This window comes from Macrobrachium nipponense, chromosome 3, assembly GCF_015104395.2.
Source record: "Macrobrachium nipponense isolate FS-2020 chromosome 3, ASM1510439v2, whole genome shotgun sequence".
Lineage (NCBI taxonomy): Eukaryota > Metazoa > Arthropoda > Malacostraca > Decapoda > Palaemonidae > Macrobrachium > Macrobrachium nipponense.
Window position 1 is genome coordinate 91,057,555 of NC_087202.1, and position 20,202 is coordinate 91,077,756.

The following is a 20,202-nucleotide window of genomic DNA, read 5'->3' on the forward strand; positions in this document are numbered from 1 at the left end:
GTCTCCGACGTTCCCATTTTATATACTCTACTTAGACTTGGATATAAAAACCATAGTTTCTCTCTCTCTCTCTCTCTTTGTATTTTCCGACAAAATAATCACTAATTAGTATTTTGATGTTTATTTTCATGACTAAATACATTTTATAATACAAAAATAATTTACTAATTTTTGTTTTCAAAAATATTAATTTTGATTAATACTGTATTAGTAAGTTTAATAAGTTGAAATGATATCACATAATAAAAATATAATTCTCTCTCTCTCTCTAATTCTCTCACCTCTCTCTCTCTCTCTCTCTCTCCTACAAAGATGTATGTTTTTTTGTATGATATAAATGATTTACTATTTTCAAATATAATATTAATTTATACAGCAATAATATCAATTCATTACAATTCATTAAAGAAAATACATAGTGATAGTAAGATTTTATAGCTTATATATTTAAAAAATTATGGAAGAATGAAGGAAATCCAGTCCTCTTTCGTAGTAATTGCTTTTCTCGAACTCCAGGTACTAAAACTGTCAGATATATGCAAGTTCTGTGACAGCCAGGGGGGGAGGGGGAAGAGCTGCTGTGTTGCAATCAAGTGTTCATGAAAATTCCCCCACGTTCCCCCCCCCCCCCTCTCTCTCTCTCTCTCTCTCTCTCCTCTCATCTCTCTCTCTCATCTCTCTCTCTCTCTCTCTCCATCATTTACTGAGACACAAGATTTTTTAGGATGTACTTGTACTATTATTTGTTTTTTAATATGATATTGTTAAACAACAATCAAGTTTTGTACATAACTTACCTGGCAGATATATACTTAGCTATAGTCTCCGACGTTCCCGACAGAATTTCAAAAAATCTCGCGGCACACACGACAGGGTAGGTCAGGTAGGGTGGTCTACCTTACCCGCCGCTGGGTGGCGGGTGTACGAATCAATCTCACTTTCCTGTCAGATTTTCTCTTCCACCTGTCTCCTGAGGGGAGGCTGGGCGGGCCATTAGACGTATATATCTGCCAGGGTAAGTATGTACAAAACTTTATTGTAGTTTAACAATATCATTTTTGTACATGAACTTTCCTGTCAGATATATACTTAGCTGATTGGCACCCTTGGTGGAGGGTAAGAGACAGCTAAATAACAAAGAAAGAAGAAAAACAACTGGTGTTGTAGGATATAAAAAACCCTTGGTTCTTACCTGTTCAGGCAGAAGACTTCATTGATACTGTCTCTGAGTCTGCATTCCTGGAGAGCTACAGCTAGGACGTGACCTGTTGCTGAAAGACTCTCGGATCTACCACCGGGATATCTGATCCCCTTGTATGGTAGAATCCAAGTCGGATCCTGTTAAAGGGAACTCGTTCGCTTACTTAACAGCTCCTTACCACTACTACCGCAAGGAGCCAAAACTCATCAGACCACCTAACCAAACTACCTAGGGTTAGTACTACGACATAAAGAGATGCCTCCCTGCATTCTCGTTCAGACAACCATAAACAACAAATAGGGGTTAAAAAAAAAAAAAAAATATAAGTCTAACATGGATAAGTTCCAGCTCCCTGCCCCAGCACCGAATCTGCTAATACGTAAGGGCCCAAGGCGAAGCATTTGTCATAAGTGATTTTCACATCACGCAAGTAGTGGTTTGCAAAAACCGAGTGGCATCTCCAGAAAGTTGCCTCCATCAGGTTCCGCACGGACATATTCTTGTTAAAAGCAAGCGAAGTCGCAATGGCTCTCACTTCGTGGGCTTTCAACTTAAGAAGCTTAAAATGATCTTCCTTGCAAGAAACATGTGCTTCTTTAATAAGGCTTCTTAAGAAGAAGGACAGAGCGTTCTTCGATAGGGGTCGAGTGGGGTCCTTTACGGAGCACCAAAGGACCTCCTGATTGGCCTTAAGTTGTTCTTTTCTCTTTAGGCAATATTTTATAATCCTCACTGGGCAAAGAGTTCTCTCAGGCTCTTCCCCTACAAGAGAAGATAACCCACGAATTTCGAAGCTCCTGGGCCATGGATTTGATGGGTTCTTGTTCTTTGCCAGAAATCCAGGGAGGAAAGAACAAACCATAGACTCCTCCTTATATCCAACATTGCCCTCAATCGCTTGAAGCTCACTCACCCTCTTGGCGGATGCTAGAGCCATAAGGAACAGAGCCTTCTTTGTCAGGTCCTTGAACGAGGCTGAACTAGGGGGTTCAAATCTAGATGATCCGAGAAACTGAAGACCCACGTCTAGATTCCAGTTCGGTGTTTTAGGAGACTGCTTCTTAACTGTTTCAAAAGACCTAATAAGGTCATGCAGGTCCTTATTCTCAGATATATTGAGGCCTCTATGTCTAAAGACTGCCGCCAACATACTGCGGTATCCTTTAATGGTTGAAACCACTAGACCACATTCTTGCTTAAGAAATAGAAGGAAATCCGCAATCTGGGTCACAGAGGTACTGGAAGAGGAAACGTTATTCCTCTTGCACCACCGTCTGAAGACATCCCACTTCGACTGGTATACTCGTAAGGTGGAAGACCTCCATAGCTCTTTGGCGATTTGCTTTAGCAGCGTTGTTGTTGAAAAGCCTTTCGCTCTGACCAGACTTTGGACAGTCTGAAGCCAGTCAGACTGAGAGCGGGGAGATTTTTGTGGTACCTGTTGAAGTGGGGTTGTCTGAGTAGATTGTTCCTTAGAGGGAGCGATCTTGGAAGGTCCACTAACCATTCCAGTACCTCTGTGAACCATTCTTGGGCTGGCCAAAAGGGAGCGATTAATGTCATCCTGTCGAATCTGACTCTGCGAACTTTTAGAGCGTTATCCCCAGAATCTTGAATGGGGGAAACGCGTAAACATCGAGCCCTTTCCAGTCGAGAAGAAGTGCATTGATCCCTATTGCCCCTGGATCTGAGATGGGAGAGCAGTAAAGATCCAGTCTCGTGTTTCTTGATGTGGCAAAGAGGTCTATGTGCGGCCTGCCCCACAACTTCCAAAGGCTCTGGCATACATCTTGATGAAGAGTCCACTCTGTGGGAAGGACCTGATCTTTCCTGCTGAGGAGATCTGCTCTCACATTCCTCTCTCCCTGTACGAATCTGGTGAGAAGCTTGATTCTCCATTTCTTCGGCCCACAGAAGAAGGTCTCTTGCTGTTTCGTACAGAGAGAAGGAATGCGTCCCCCCCCGGTTTCCTGATGTATGCCAGAGCCGTGGTGTTGTCCGAGTTGATCTGCACTACGGATTCTCTGACGTTTGGATTCGAACGCTTTCAGAGCCAACCACAGCCATCAGTTCTTTTCCCTGTTGATGTGCCAGGACACCTGGTCCCCCACCAGGTACCTGACACCTCTTTGGTTCCCAGAGTCGCCCCCCAACCAACCTGTCCTCCGAACGCGTCGGAGAACAACACTACGTTGGGGCTCTGGGATTGCAGAGACAGTCCCTGCGCAAACTTGTTGGGATCTGCCCACCATGCGAGTTCCTCCTTGACTTGCTGAGAAATGGACAGGGAGAACGTCAAATCCTGAGAACGACGACTCCAATTCTGATGAAGAAAGAATTGGAGCGGTCTCAGGTGCAACCTTCCTAGGGAAATGAATTGCTCCAGCGAGGAGAGCATCCCCAGCAGACTCATCCACTCCCTCGCTGTGCATACTTCTTTCCCTAAGAAGGTTGTTACTTTCTCGAGTCCCCGGGCTATCCTTTCCTGAGATGGAAAAGCCCGAAAACTCTTTCATCTGGATCCCCCAAAACAGATACACACACTCTTATTCGGGTACTACTAAACATGACTTCTGGAAAGTCGACCAGAAGCCCCAATGAACTCGTTCAATTCCAGGGTTTTCTGTAAGTCCTTCAGACAACAATCTTTCGAATTGGCCCTTATAAGTCAATCGTCGAGGTACAGGGATATCCTCACCCCTTCCAGATGAAGCCATTGAGCTACATTTCTCTAGATCCCTGTGAACACTTGAGGGGCCGTCGAGGGGCCGAAGCACAGGGGCCTGAATTGGAAAATTCTTCCCCCCATCATGAATCTGAGGTACTTCCTCGAGGAAGGATGGATCATTACGTGGAAGTAAGCGTCCTGCAAGTCCAAGGACACCATCCAGTCCCCTGGACGCAGTGCTGCCAGCACCGAAGAAGTGGTCTCCATCGTAAACTTCTTCTTTTCTACGAAGAAGTTCAGGGCGCTTATATCCAACACCGGTCTCCATCCCCCCTGAGGATTTCGGAACTAGGAAAAGGCGGTTGTAAAAGCCTGCTGAATGATGTTCTGTCACTAGTTCCATTGCCTCCTTCTCCAGCATCTGATCTACTGCTAGTTGGAGGGCCTGGTTCATGATGGGGTCCCTGTACTTGGCCGTCAACTCCCTTGGGGTGGTCGTCAAGGGAGGTCTTGAGGTGAAAGGGATGCGGTAACCCCTCTTCACGATTGAAAGGGTCCAAGAATCTGTGCCTTTCTGGGCCCAGACTTCTGCAAATTGTAAAAGCCTGGCGCCCACCGTTGTCTGAAGGACTTGAGTCTTATTTGGAAGACTTGATTGACTTAGAGAAAGTCTTCCCTCTTCTGTTGGGTCTGCGACCTCTGAACGAGGTGGGTCTGGAGGTAGAAGCCCCTCGAAAGGGTTCCTGAGTAGTAGACTTCTCCTTTCTCGTCTTGGTCGAGAAGGAGGGACGAGGCTTCCTCACTGACTGGGCCAGAAGGTCCTGCGTAGCCTTAGCTGAAAGTGCCTTCGAAATATCCTGGATCAGATGTTTGGGAAACAGTTGAGCGGAGAGAGGAGAAAACAGCAACGAAGATCTCTGCGCATGGGAGATGGACTTTGTCAAGAAGGAGCAATAAACTGATCTCTTCTTTCGCTGGCTCCGTCTCTTACTGATTTATCCATGCAGGATAATACACAATGAAGGTCCTCCGGAGAGAAAGACTCTGGCACTTGCGTCCTCTTAGCCAAGACTCCCAGCGACCAATCAAGGAAGTTGAAGACTTCAAGCACTCTGAACATACCTTTCAGAATGTGGTCGATCTCATTCATGGCCCAAGTTGTTTTGGCTGAGTTCAGAGCTGACCTTCTCGTGGCATCTACCAATGCCGAAAAGTTTGCATCAGCCGAGGACGGGAGACCCAGCGCCAAGGGCTCTCCTGTCTCGTACCAAAATCCAGTCCGTCCGGAAAGCTTCGACGGTGGGAAGGCAAACACCGTTTTTCCGGCTTCCTCTTTGGAGCGCATCGAAGATCCAAAACTCCTAAGCACCTTCTTCATTGATAGGGTCGGCTTCATTCTCGCACACGACGATCCCTTCGTTGTCTTAGCCGTGGAGAACGAGTGCGGAGAAGGAGGAGCAGTGGGACTAAGGGAATCCCCAAACTCTTGAAGAAGAAGCTCTGTGAGCTTCTTGTAAGAAGAAACTGCTGCCGTGGTATTCGTTTCTTCATCCGAACCTTCCTGGCCTTCTTGAAGAGGAGAGCGTGGAGGATCCTTAGAAGAAGAGGTCCTTGCAGGAGCAGAGCGTGAGGTTGGAGAATGCCGTCTCGAAGGAGGAGTCAAATCAACAGGAGAGCGGCGAGTTGAAACCGAAGAGCGCCTATCCGACCTGGCCTGTCTAAGATTGGACTCCCTCTTCGTGGTATACGAAATCTTGACCGAAGGAGAGGCAGGGCTCCTACCACGTGAAAGACCGCGTCTATCAACAGGGCGCTTACGAGAAGGAGAGCGCCTACTAGAATCCTGGCGCCTATCGCGAAGAGAGCGGCTGCTAGGAGCCGAGCGCCCATCAGGAGCAGGGCGCTTGAGAGGCTCTTGACGCCTCCCAAGCGGAGAACCGGTCAGGAGTAGGGCGCCTCGAGAACGATCAAACGACCTACCGGAGGACCTGAAGAACAAGAAGAACTTGAGGTTCTTGGCGCATATCCACAGGAGAACGGCTTCCATGAGCAGGACGCCTACCAGGCGCAGGGCTCCTATCAGACTCTTGACGTCTGAAGGGAGAGGAGCGACTCACAGGAGAAAAGTGCCTACTCGGCACAGGGTCCGAAACGCGAGGAGAGTGGTAGGCAGGTGATGAGCGCCTACTTGGAGAAGGGCGCCTTCTAGGCTCTCGGAGATGCTGAGGAGAAGAACGACGAGACGGAGACGACGAAAGGAGCCTGTTCTGCCCTGAGCGCCTCTCTTCTCTAGGACGCACACTAGAGGAAGAAAGATGAGCCGGAGAGGAGTGCCTACAGGAAGCAGGAAGCCGATCCGGAGAAAAGCCGTCGCCATCCAAAGAGCGCCTGTCCGAAGTCTGGCGCCTCGACGCTGCTGAGAGAGAGCCAGGTGAGTGGTGCCACTCGCGCGAGTTCCTACGCTCGGCCGAAACCTCCCCATACGAAGGAGATCGCATACGACGAGGAGAGCGATCCTCCAATGAAAAGCATCTAGATCTCTTGACTGGGAGAGATACGTCCTTCCTCCTACGAGATCTTAAGGCCAGAGAGTCCTCCAGGGCCGAGATCTGAGCCTGGAGTCCCGCCAGGACTCGAGTCGGCGAATCCACAGGATCTTCCTCCGAGCAGCCGCAGAGCGAGGAGCGGGTGAAGATGGGCGATCACAGGATCTCCTGGGCCTCTTCACTTCCAAAGAAGCCTCTTCAGGAAAGACTTCTGGGCTGGAAGCCAAAGGACTGAAGGGCACCTTCCAAGCCCTCTTCAACGGGCGCGACGCATCCGGAGCAGTTTCCAAAACCCTGTCGCTTCGGTGAAGGCGAAGAAGATGAGGAGAAACACTGACGCAGGATCTCCTTCTTGACACGATCCGAGGCAGCCTGGGAGCGTATTTCAGGATCTGCCGAGGGGACGCCTGACCGGTGGGGGCTCTCCCTAGCCCTCCGGCCTTCGACTTTCCTCCTCCACTGGAACTGGGAGTCTGGAAGAGGTCTAGGCCTGGAGGCACTAAGGAGCCGGTCAGACGCATCCTCCACAACACTGTGGACACTGCACTGATCACCAACACTATCACTCTTACCTTGTTCTAGCAGGCGAATCTTCTTTTCCATAGATTGAATGGTAGCCTTTAAAGCCGCCGCCTCCGAAGACGAATCTTCGGCTTCGGCGCGGGGAGCAGGGGCTGAAACTTGGGAAGAAGGTTCTAAATCTACATTAATGTTAGGTTCCGATTCAATCTCACTCACTCTCGACCTACTAGAACTTCTAGAGGAGGCTTTCTGAACTCTATCTCGTTCTAACTTCCTAATGTATGAAAAAAGAGCCTTGTACTCATCCTCATTCAGAACCTCACATTCTTTACAAGGGTTACTAAATGCACACTCATTCCCCCTGCATTTCACACACACAGTGTGAGGGTCGACCGAAGCTTTCGGCAACCTCACCTTACAACCCTCAACCGAACATACCCTAAACAAAACAGGAGTTTTAGTTACAGAATCTAAGTCAGACATTATTCAAGAAAAATCCAGCGCAAAGTCAACACCAGTCCAAAAACAGCGTATGCCAAGCCAAACAGAGCGAATACGTCACCAAAAAGGTCCAAAATAATCTCCAGGCAAGCGAGAATCGAAAAGTCTATGAGAGAGACGGAGAAAGAACAAAACCACAACAGTTGTTGTCGTTCCCGCGACAGAGAAAATCTGACAGGAAAGTGGGATTGGTACGTACACCCGCCACCCATCGGCGGGTAAGGTAGACCACCTGACCTACCTGTCGCGTGTGCCGTGAGATTTGAAATTCTGTCGGGAACGTCGGAGACTATAGCTAAGTATATATCAGACAGGAAAGTACAAAAACTTTCAAATAATAATAATAATAATAACAATAATAATAATAATAATAGACAAAATGGTAATGAAGAACAGTAGGAGAAGGAAAAACCAACCTAAGCATGGCAGGATAGACTATAAGAAAGCCTTCGACATGATACCATACACATGGCTAATAGAATGCCTGAAAATATATGGGGCAGAGGAAAATACCATCAGCTTTCCTCAAAAATACAATTGCGCAACTGGAATACAATACTTACAAGCTCTGGAAAAAGAACTAGCAGAGGTTAATATCAGGAGAGGATCTTCCAGGGCGACTCACTGTCCCCACTACTCTTCGTAGTAGCCATGATTCCCATGACAAAAGTACTACAGAAGATGGATGCCGGGTACCAACTCAAGAAAAGAGGCAACAAAATCAACCATCTGATGTTCATGGACGACATCAAGCTGTATGGTAAGAGCATCAAGGAAATAGATACCCTAATCCAGACTGTAAGGATTGTATCTGGAGACATCAGGATGGAGTTTGGAATAGAAAAATGCGCCTTAGTCAACATACAAAAAAGGCAAAGTAACGAGAACTGAAGGGATAAAGCTACCAGATGGGAGCAACATCAAACACATAGATGAGACAGGATACAAATACCTGGGAATAATGGAAGGAGGAGATATAAAACACAAAGAGATGAAGGACACGATCAGGAAAGAATATATGCAGAGACTCAAGGCGATACTCAAGTCAAAACTCAACGCCGGAAATATGATAAAAGCCATAAACACATGGGCAGTGCCAGTAATCAGATACAGCGCAGGAATAGTGGAATGGACGAAGGCAGAACTCCGCAGCATAGATCAGAAAACCAGGAAACAAATGACAATACACAAAGCACTACACCCAAGAGCAAATACGGACAGACTATACATAACACGAAAGGAAGGAGGGAGAGACTACTAATAAGTATAGAGGACTGCGTCAACATCGAAAACAGAGCACTTGGGCAATATCTGAAAATAAACCAGTGAAGACGAGGGCTTTCAAAGACTGTGCATGGGAAGAAGGACTAATAAAAGTAGACGAAGACCCAGAAATATACAGAGACAGGAGAAAGACAGAAAGAACAGAGGACTGGCACAACAAAACCAATGCACGGACAATACATGGGACAGACTAAAGAACTAGCCAGCGATGACAATTGGCAATGGCTACAGAGGGGAGAGCTAAAGAAGGAAACTGAAGGAATGATAACAGCGGCACAAGATCAGGCCCTAAGAACCAGATATGTTCAAAGTATGATAGACGGAAATAACATCTCTCCCATATGTAGGAAGTGCAATACGAAAAATGAAACCATAAACCACATAGCAAGTGAATGCCAGGCACTTGCACAGAACCAGTACAAAAAGAGGCATGATTCAGTGGCAAAAGCCCTCCACTGGAGCCTGTGCAGAAACATCAGCTACCTTGCAGTAATAAGTGGTACGAGCACCAACCTGAGGGAGTGATAGAAAACGATCAGGCAAAGATCCTCTGGGACTATGGTATCAGAACGGATAGGGTGATACGTGCAAACAGACCAGACGTGACGTTGATTGACAAAGTCAAGAAGAAAGTATCCACTCATTGATGTCGGAATACCATGGGACACCAGAGTTGAAGAGAAAGAGAGGGAAAAAAATGGATAAGTATCAAGATCTGAAAATAGAAATAAGAAGGATATGGATATGCCAGTGGAAATCGTACCCATAATCATAGGAGCACTAGGCACGATCCCAAGATCCCTGAAAAGGAATCTAGAAAAACTAGAGGCTGAAGTAGCTCCGGGGCTTCATGCAGAAGAGTGTGATCCTAGAAACGGCACACATAGTAAGAAAAGTGATGGACTCCTAAGGAGGCAGGATGCAACCCGGAACCCCACACTATAAATACCACCCAGTCAAATTGGAGGACTGTGATAGAGCAAAAAAAAAAAAAAAAAAAAATAATAATAATAATAACTGTAATTACAAAATTCATATGTGAGAGTTATTTTAAAGAAAGAAAATACAACAGTACTAATCTATCCATGTCACTTTTAATTAAGGTTAAACTCTCTCTCTCTCTCTCTTTTGCCACACAAGATAATAATGTGTCATAGTGGTAATTCCTCCCTCTCTTTCGCTGGAAGCGTTATAAGTATTTTTTGAGAGAACAGAGAGAGATCAACACTCTCTCTCTCTCTCTCTTTTACCGAGATGAAAGAATTTTTATGGTACTAGTATGTAAAATGTTTATTGATAATTTCAGTTATTTTATAATAATAAAATAATAATAATAATAATAATAATAATAATAATAATAATAATAATAAAACTTTCATTACAAAATTCATAATGGTGGTATTTTAAAGAGATGAAAATGAGATGAAAATGACCTTTCCATTTCACTTGTAAGGATAATTCCTCTTTCTTACTAAGATGAGAGAATTTTTATGGTAGATGCACATGTTTATTATATTTTCAAATAATAATAATAATAACAATAATAATAATAATAATAATAATAATAATAATAATAGAAGTAGCATTAATACGATAACTAATTTCAAAAGAAAATTCTTCCCTTCGTCTTTTTCTGTATCAATTTCCCTACCTCATAACACACCAGTGACACTTGGAGCTGGGAAAGTAACATGCCATAAATGGTCAACGAATTAATGGTTTTATGTAATCTCTCTCTCTCTCTCTCTCTATCTCTCTCTCTCTCTCTCTCTCTCTCTCTCTCTCTCTCTCTCTCTCTTGTATTTTAATGAAAATGTACAGTAATTTGTGAATACACAGCATTGCACATGAAAAAAGTAAATTAGTGATAATTTTAGAGATACGGACGGCCCTAAGAAAAATTGCAAATTAGTGAAATTTTCCCTATGGACATGTTTCCAACAACGTCGTTCCGGCTTACGACGATTTTTGGGTTGCGACGCGTCTTAAGAACGGAACCCCCGTCGTAACCCGGGGACTGCCTGTATCTCATTTCAAAATATCCAGATCATAAAAGGTGGCATATAGACCTACATGTTTCATATAGTTTTTGTCAGTTTGCAATGCTTATGACATTGATTTTAAGCCTAGACCTTATATTATTATTATTTGGTTGTTTATTATCAGTATTACTTCAGCAAACGTTTTGATTTAACATACAGCATATTACGTAAAGTGACAAATGTGGCTTAAAAAAGAAAATAAAAAATAAACTACTTATGAATATCGAAGGATTTATGGAGCTTGTCAACTTATTTTGTGGGGAACGCAAAGAAATGAATGAAAAGCGACCGTTTTTAGTAAAGAAATACATTTCAGTGCAGTTTTTTTTTTTCTTTAACTTTCCACCTTTAGCCGAAAAGTTTATGAATAAATTTATTTGCCCGTGTTCACTTTGTAGCCTAATTTACGCATCAAATCATAAATAACAATCAACTATAAAACTAATTATATATATAATAATATATTATATATATATATATATATATATATATATATTATATATATATATAAATCACACATTCGCTGGATTTATCTCGGGAACGTTTCCTGCATTATTCTCGGAAAATTGGCGCGCATTCTCGCGGTATTTTTTCTATGAGAAATATCCACAAATTCCTGTTTTTTATTATCAATTTCATCATAAAATGCACTTTTTGTGATAGAACTATTAAAAAAACCAAGTATGAAAATTTGTAGTGGTTTTTTCTTAAGATTTAACTAACAAAATAGGCTGCTTTTAGCGTTTTAATAGGGGTTCCAAACATTTGCGGATTCTAACTATTCCCAGGGGGGTCTGGTACGCATCCCCCGCGAATACGGGGGGACCACTGTGTATATAGTATATATATATATATACATATATATATATATATCGAATGTATTAAATCAGCTTCAAGACTGAACACTGTCCGAGTATCTCGTTCGATTCTAAATTTAACTATCATTAAGGTTACGTAATGTTTCAAAGGACATGAGGCAACTGAATTTTGGAAAGGGGAAAATCTAACTAAAAATGTTTAATTAGTAAACCCAACTCTTATACTGGTAAAGATACGGTTAATATAACCAGGGTGACTATTTCGTCTAGTTAGTGTAGCAAAATAACATTGCTTAGCAATTAACACTACACCTCCCGGTGCGGAGCTAGTTTCTCGGTGATTGCGGACTTCGCAGCAACCCTGCTCTAAAAAGTGAACATAATGTCCTCCATACCAAGGTAGGTGCCAGGCACCTTTAGTTCTGGGAGAAATGAAGCCAAAGAGGAGCAGTGATGGATAGTGGAAGTTCTAAGACATGGATTCACAATTACATTTATGGAAACTCCTCCCTTAGTCAAGAAGCCTATTGCCTTAACTGCATACTCAAGAGAATTCAAAGAGAGTTTCAACTCTCAAGGAGGAAGTGTCCTCCCTTCTCAAGAAACGAGCAACAAAAGTTGCCCCACAACAAAACTCAGTAGGGTTCTACAATCGCTTTTTCGTGGTCTCAAAGTCATAGAGGGTTGGAAACCAGTCTTAGATATAAGCACCCTGAACGTATTTGTGCAAAGGACAAAATTCAGAATGGAAACAACTCGTTTGATCCTAGCATCCATTTGACAAGAGGACTGGATGGTATCAACAGACCTTCAGGACACTTACTTTCACATGTCAATACTCCACCCAAATTCCTGAAAGCTCCTGAGATGTGTATTTTGGGATCAAGTATTTCAGTTTCAGGTGCTATGCTTCAGACTTTCAATGGCTCCTCAAGTTTTCATGTGTATTCTGGCTCCCTTAGCAGGTTGGCTCCACCTGATGGGGATCAACATAGCATTCTACCTGGAAGATTGGTTTCTCCGTGCCACATCAAAAGAACAATGTACAGAGGATCTTTGGAAAACACTTCTCCTTGCCCAGGACTTGGGATCGTTGGTAAATTACCAAAAATCACAGATGACTCCTACTTGAAGATAGTTATCTAGGAATGACACTCAAATCTTCTCATTTTTGGACTTTTCCATCCCTGAAAAGTGTAGTCATGTCTACAGAAGATTAAACAAGTTTCTGACACTTCAGGCTTGCATGGCCAACAACTGGATGAGCCTCGTGGGGACGTTGGCCTCAATAGAGCAGTTTGTCTCCTTGTGGAGACTTCATCTAAGAGTACTACTTCAGTTTTACATAAAAGACAAGTGGGATAGGAAGACATCCCGACTCTCACATTCCCAATCACCCCGGAGATCAAGAAACACCTGCGTTGCTGGAAATCAAGAGGTATATTGCTGGAAGGGAAGTCCTTATTCCCACAAAAACCAGACCTGAGCTTCTATTTCAACACATCAGATCTGGGCTGGGGAGCCCTCTTAGGAGGCGGGGAAACCTCCAGGACATGGTCAGTGGTAAAATTGTAAAAACCAACTGTCACTAGATAGGTATTGTACCATAACAAAAAGAAGTGATTTGGGAAAATCAAGTGCAAGTGAAAAAAACAGGCGAATAATCATCCCAGCCCCGCTCGTAAGTCAGTAGGAAGCAGACCCTTGTCGTCTTCCCTCTCTTCTCCGCTCTATCACCGAACACTGGTTCAAGTAAGACTTTTTTTAAAAAAATCTTTAATTACTGTATTGCATTTGATTGATTTCATGTTTTATCACTAGTTAAATTTATTGTGAAATGAAATTTTTTTTTATGTGAATTGGTACTGCTTTTACATACATAATATTAGTAAAGATTTTACTGTTGCTTCTTCTCTTCCAAACAACATCACGATGCACGATAACTTTTATAAAATCATTCATTCATTATTCCTGAAAAATATAAACACTCCCTCCCTCTATCTAAAGTTAACCATATATCACCACAATGACGAATGATTATAGCTTATGCTAAATTTTATCGTGAAAAGCCTTGTTCTTTCATTAATATTTTGTTGAATACATTTAAACTATACCATCTCACTTGATGCACCAAACAATGGCTCAATAAGATTTTTTTTTATTGTTTCTGGTTCATTTGATTGTTTTCATATTTTATCATTATGTTAAATTCATTGTGAAATTCCCCTTTTATTTATTTGAACTGTTATTGCTTTTACATACATGCAGTAATATTCTGACTCTCTCTTTCTTCTCTCCTCAACATATCAACGCTACATCGTTCAGTCTCAAGTCAGCTGGGTGTGATGTCACCAAGGTGATGTACGATTTTGTACATCTTTTACGCTGAATTTTATATTGAAATGCTTTATTCTTTTATTCATTTTGTCATAAAACTATACTATATTGTAGATGAAAAAACATGTCAATACAGTTTTTCTTGTTGGATGCAGTAGGCTGTCCAATACAAGAATGAACATAATAATCAGTTAGTTTGAAGTACGAGCAGTTGTTCGACAAAAGATACAAAATTTTCTGGAAAATTTTCTTTGAAAAATGGAATGTTCAACATAAGAATGTTCGACAAATGGGGCACCACTACATGTACATCATATGGTACAGGCAGTCCTGGGTTATCAGTGATCCAGATTTATGGCGGATATTTGGCAACAAAAATCTGCAATTTTCGGTGCTGTTATGAACCTATTTCTACTTATCGGCACCGATAATCAGTTGCCTAGGGACTACCTACTTTGGGGTCTTAGTCCCTCGTCTGTGTCAGCACTGATAACCGGATTTTGGCACCAATAACTGGTAAATGACACTTCTGTTCGGTATGTACTATTGGCGCCGATAACCGGAAATTGGCACGTTTCAGTGCTAGATGTGACATGAAACTGGATCGGTGATAACCGAGGCCACCAATAACCAGGGACTGCCTACATATTTTGCTGTTCTGATATAAACATGGAGGACCAAGACAACACGAAAAGGTGGCTGAGCAAATATTTAAGGTAATCCATGAAAGTTACGTCAATGTGTTTAAAGTTAAATTATGAATACTGCTATGTTATTTCTACATAATGTGAGTTGGAATGTTCTGAAGGGATGTTTATGAAAATGCTGATACTACAGGAATTGCTAAAAACATAGAAAATACTACTAATGAAACAAAGACATAATTAGAAATTAATATCATTCCATATACGTAAAACATTCTGGAAACGGGAAATGAAACAGACAGACAAGACAAAGCCAGGCGAATTGCAAGCATATGCAAAACATGTATGTCACCATCCCATGGCAACCTTCTGTCATTAGCTAATTATTCAAAATTCTTATAATTCTGTAAAGAGAAAAGCTATCACTTTAGTGTAACAACAATCAAAAGTTATAAGAGAGAGAGAGAGGAGAGAGAGAGAGAGGAGAGTGAGAGAGAGAGAGAGAGAGAGAGAGAGCCCAGAGAGAACACATATGTATGATCTACCAGATTGTAACTCATTAGGTACCACAACGTTCCAATATATAAAAGGCTCAAGCTTGCATTTCCACTATAACAAATGCAAGTTCTGGTTATTAGTCAGGAGTGCAGCAAGATGTCTTGCTTGACAGCAGCTGAATTCTTGGAGACAGCAGGTGGGGGAGCTCCCCCCCCTCATTCCCAAATCACGCCTCTCCGTAAACATATTGTTCCCTGAAATTCAATTACTATTTCTGGCTCTTGTTTCAAGATAATAGTATTAAATTAAAGATGGTTTGTGTTTCCATTGGAACAAAATGTTTGAAATTCAAATGAAAAAAATATTTTGATTTGCTACATGATTTCTATTACTACATAGAATTCATATAAAAATGGACCTTGTAGGCCAGTTAGAATTCAAGGCTTACTTTCAAGGAAAGAATTCATTGGTCATAAAAAAGATGAAACAGCATCACAGTACTCCACCTACTGTGGCTCCAGGCCCATTCTAGGACGCATATCTTTCAGGTTATTAGTCTGCATGTGATGTGTGCTAAAAACAAATATCCGAGCATACTGGTCAACACAACCACGGATTACATCAACCAAATTCTGCTTGAATTCCAGCCCTTTCTTTGTGGTCCGCGTCAAGGATACTGAAAAAGAAAATTTAACTTGAAGTAAAACACTTAAAACAAGAAACAAGAAGAATGGTCATACTGATAATCTTAAAAATAATGTTAATACAGTGGTACCTCGAGATACGAAATTAATCCGTTCCGAAGTGACCTTCGTATCATAAGCTTTTCGTATCTTGGACTGCATTTTACATGTAAAATGGCTAATCCATTCCGAGCCCTCCAAAAACACCCCAGTAAATTTCATAATAAAGCTAAATTGACCTATAAACAATGAAATACTACAATTTGGACCATTCAATATCTAACTTAATACGTACTGCTAATATACCTGTAAATAAAGTGTATTAGTGTACATGGTATACAAGAAATTACTGTATGTAATCATACGTACGTATGTAGTAAAACGTGGAAACTTACCTTTCGAGTGAGGCTATCTCCGAAAGTGGCGACAGAGGAGGAGGACAACGGCAGGTACGTACGTACACTTTTACTTACGAAACACATAAACTAAACTTTACGAAAAAACACAATTAACAAAATTGTAACACTTAACCTTTACAAAAAAACTTAAAATTAAAAAAAAATTTCTTTCGTTTTTGTTTTGTTATTTTTTTTACATTTTTGTTTACTTTTTATACTTTGACAGTGGACCCCCCCCCGTAATTCGCGTTCTCCGGATTCGCGGATTTTTCTTTGGAACCTATCTAGAAATTCATTAAAATTCGCGGAAGGACTCGCCCATTCGCTGGGTTTCTCTGTGGAACATATACATAATTATTCGCGGTCATCCCCGGCTATTCGCGGATGCGAATTTTTATGTGTTAACTATTCGTACAAGGACATTTCATAATGATATGGTTATTCTGTTTATTAGACATTCCTTATAAATCTTACTGTAATGAATTGAATAAAAATATCGTAGGTATAAATTGGTGAGCAAGATATGAAATACTAAAGCATAACAGAGTGAGTTTGGCAACTGAGAAAATAAACAATCGTATACATACAGCCATCTCTCTCTCTCTCTCTCACACACACAAAATGATAGATAGGAAACAATAACAGAATATGTATTGCTTGAATACGATATGGCAACAAAGTTTTGGTCTGACTGAAGTGTAGAGTTACTTTGACACTGACTTACATGTCATTCCTGGTCATCTCACAGCCACGGATAGACATCAACTTCACAGCCGAGAAAGGCAATTGTATACAAAATAAATATTTTCCAGATGAAAAAGCAATTGGAGGGCCTATGTTATCCCATAAAAAACAAAAAAAAAAACTCTCGCTTGGATAACTGTAAGATGTAGAAAAGAGAGAGAGATCAAGGGCAGCAGGGCGGATGTAGGAAGGAGATTTAAGTAGTACCTGGAAATGAAAAAACAAACCCCTATACTAATCTTATAATTATAGCCTTAGGGTTTGTCTCAAAGACATTCAAAAGTGTGTCACACACGTGACAGTTGTTGTTTTTGTAAAATTGGCGTCAGGGCAGATTTTTAAGCACCACTGTGTTAATATATTATTAATAATTTGTTCATTACCTTCGATAACACGCCAAATTTCATGTTAGATAATCATAAAAATCTCTAGGATTGCGCGACCGCGCAAATTGGAAAACAATGGTGCTAGATTAAATCTGAAAACAACAGATCTAGCGTGAAATGCGTTAGTTTAGCAACACTGCCATTGAACTTACATAAATACGTATTGGGTCAATTGGGTACGCATTGTGCAGGCTGTACATTTCATGAAATTTTTTAAGATGATTTTATTCATTATGATACGAGCGTAGTATGTACGTTACGTACATAAATGTTTTAGGATGATAATAAAAGTATGCAGACCATATCTAAAGTACGTAAGACAATGATTATATACATATTGCAGCAGGGTACGTATTTTTTTGTCTGCGGCACGCAGTACATACATGTACGTGTATTTTTCATAAGTACATAATGAGTATATTTTCGTGACAAAATAAATTTTTATGATGAAAAAAAGCTTTATTAATTTTCAAATATTACAGTTCTGTAATACTTTCATGTAAACACAGCAAAATGTCGGTAACAAAGTCAGGATTTCTTAAAAGATGCTCTACCCAAGCCAACATTCCGCAGATAAACAAAACTTATGATGCTGTGACGCCTTCTTACAGCAGTACCCAAACGAAATGATATTTAAAACGCTATTGGCTGTTGTCTGCACAGCAGCCAATCCAAGAGCAGCATTCATTTTCCTTGTTGCTCATTGGTTGTACACTTGGTGTTGATTGGTTGAACCCTGGCCCCATTTCGCGGAGATGGAATTGTGGGTATCGCGCATCTAGAAAAAAAAAAAAAAAAAAAAAATACCCAGCAGCCTCACTGCGCAGAAACTTACGGGTATACGCGAACGTTAACGCTAAGCTCTTGTGCGTATCAGCAAATATCTGTGTGCATTGTACCGAAAATGGCCCCTAAAAAGCGCCCTGCTCCTTCTAAGGCTTCTGGCCAAGAAGCTAAAAGAAAAAAGACCGTAATGAAGCTTGACGAGAAGGTGAAACTTCTCGATATGTTGAAGGAGGGAAAAAGTTACGCTGCAGTCGGCCACCATTTCAAAGTGAATGAGAGCACAGTTAGATATATAAAGAAAAAAGAAAATGAAATAAGAAAAAGTGTTAGTATGACATTCTATGGCACCGCAAAGGCTGTGTCCACAGTGAGAGACAAAACCATTGTGAAAATGGGATCTGCACTCGCGTTCTGGATAAAGGACTGCAGGAAGAAGAACGTGCCCCTTGACTCCAACATCATACGCCAAAAAAGCACGACAGATCTACCAGCAGCTATCAACTCCTACTGCTTCACAAGGTGGTGAGGAAGAGGAAGCCGAAGCCGAAGCCGAAGATGTGGAGGCACTGGAAGGCGATGAAGAAGGGACGTTGGAATTCTTGGGCTTTGGAGAACCAGCTCCTGAAGAGGAAGACGAAGAAGAAGAACCACAACCGGGACCGTCCTCAGCTCCCCAAGGATTTCAGGCTAGCAAAGGATGGTTCCACCAGTTCCAGAAAAGGTTCCATCTTAAGTCTTGTTTACCTACATGGGGAAGCTGCATCTGCAGACAAAGAGGCAGCCGCAAAATATCCGCAGGCCTTCATGAAAATAATCCAGGAGAAAGGATATCGCCCAGAACAGGTGTTCAATATGGACGAAACTGGCCTGTTCTGAAAGAAAATGCCGTCCCGGACGTACCTTATGAAGGATGAAGCTAAAGCCTCTGGATTCAAGGCACAAAAGGACAGGGTGACCCTCCTGATGTGCGGGAATGCGGCTGGTTTCATGCTGAAACCAGGCCTCATTTACAAGGCTGCAAATCCCAGGGCACTCAAGAACAAGAACAAGGCATTACTGCCCGTCTTCTGGATGCATAATCCCAAGGCCTGGATCACCAAAGTCCTGAAGGAGTACTGGTTTCACCAGAGTTTCATTCCTCAAGTTAGGCAATACCTGGCCGATTTGGACATCAACTTCAAGGTCTTGCTGATAATGGACAACGCAGGTGGCCACCCTCTCGATCTTTATTCCAAAGGAGTCCAGCTTGAGTTCCTTCCTCCCAACACCACCTCTCTCCTCCAGCCTATGGATCAGGGCGTCATCCGTGCCTTCAAGGCACTCTACACCGAAAGAACTCCCACCCTCCAGCACCTTGTTGATGCAATGGACCGTGACAGTGAATTTACGCTGAAAGATTATTGGCGTAAATTCACGATTGCCACGTGTCTGTCTGTCATTTGGACCGGTCGTGAAGGACATGAAGAAGGAGACACTGAATGCCTGCTGGAGTAAGTTGTGGCCAGACTGTGTCCATAATTATACAGGCTTTTCTCCCCAGGAATCCAGCATTCAGCCATTAATAAGGCAGTCCAGTTGGCAAAAAATTCTTAATGGTGAGGGCTTTGACGATATCACCGAGGAACGAAGTCGGCACCCTCATTGATGCCCACTCTGACCCCCTTACCTTACCGAACCAGGTTTACTTGGAAGAGCTGACGAAGTCCGCCAGCGAGGAGAAGACACTCCAGGTTCAGGAGAGGATCAAGAGGAGGAGGAGGAGGACCTGACTTTGGAACGCCTGTCCCAAGTTAAAAAAATGGTAAACGACCTCCAGGAGTTTGTCGCAACATGGGATCCTTACATGGAGCGCTCTTTGAAGTTTTCTAATATTCTAGACACAGCATTGGAGCCCTATATCAAGCTCTCACCACCATGAAGAGCAACGGCAGCAGTTGCCAATCACAATGTTCATCACACGAACGAAGAAAGACCTCCCAAAGAACCTCCCAAATCGCCTGAAGTAGTGCCTCTTGAATCGCCTGAAGAAAAGTTCCTCCCAAAATCGCCTGAGTCACTGCCTCCCGAAGCGCCTCCTGAAGGTGAAGAGGCGCCCTCAGAGGATATGTAACTCCTTCTGCTTAGCTGTGCAGTCATATCTTCAT

The 20,202-nt window shown here is 42.3% G+C and overlaps 1 pseudogene; it reads right to left on the reverse strand.

Moving 5' to 3' along the window:
* The window catches only part of LOC135221885 (mRNA turnover protein 4 homolog), a 113,581-nt pseudogene that overhangs the window by 66,427 nt on the left and 26,952 nt on the right, over positions 1-20,202 (reverse strand).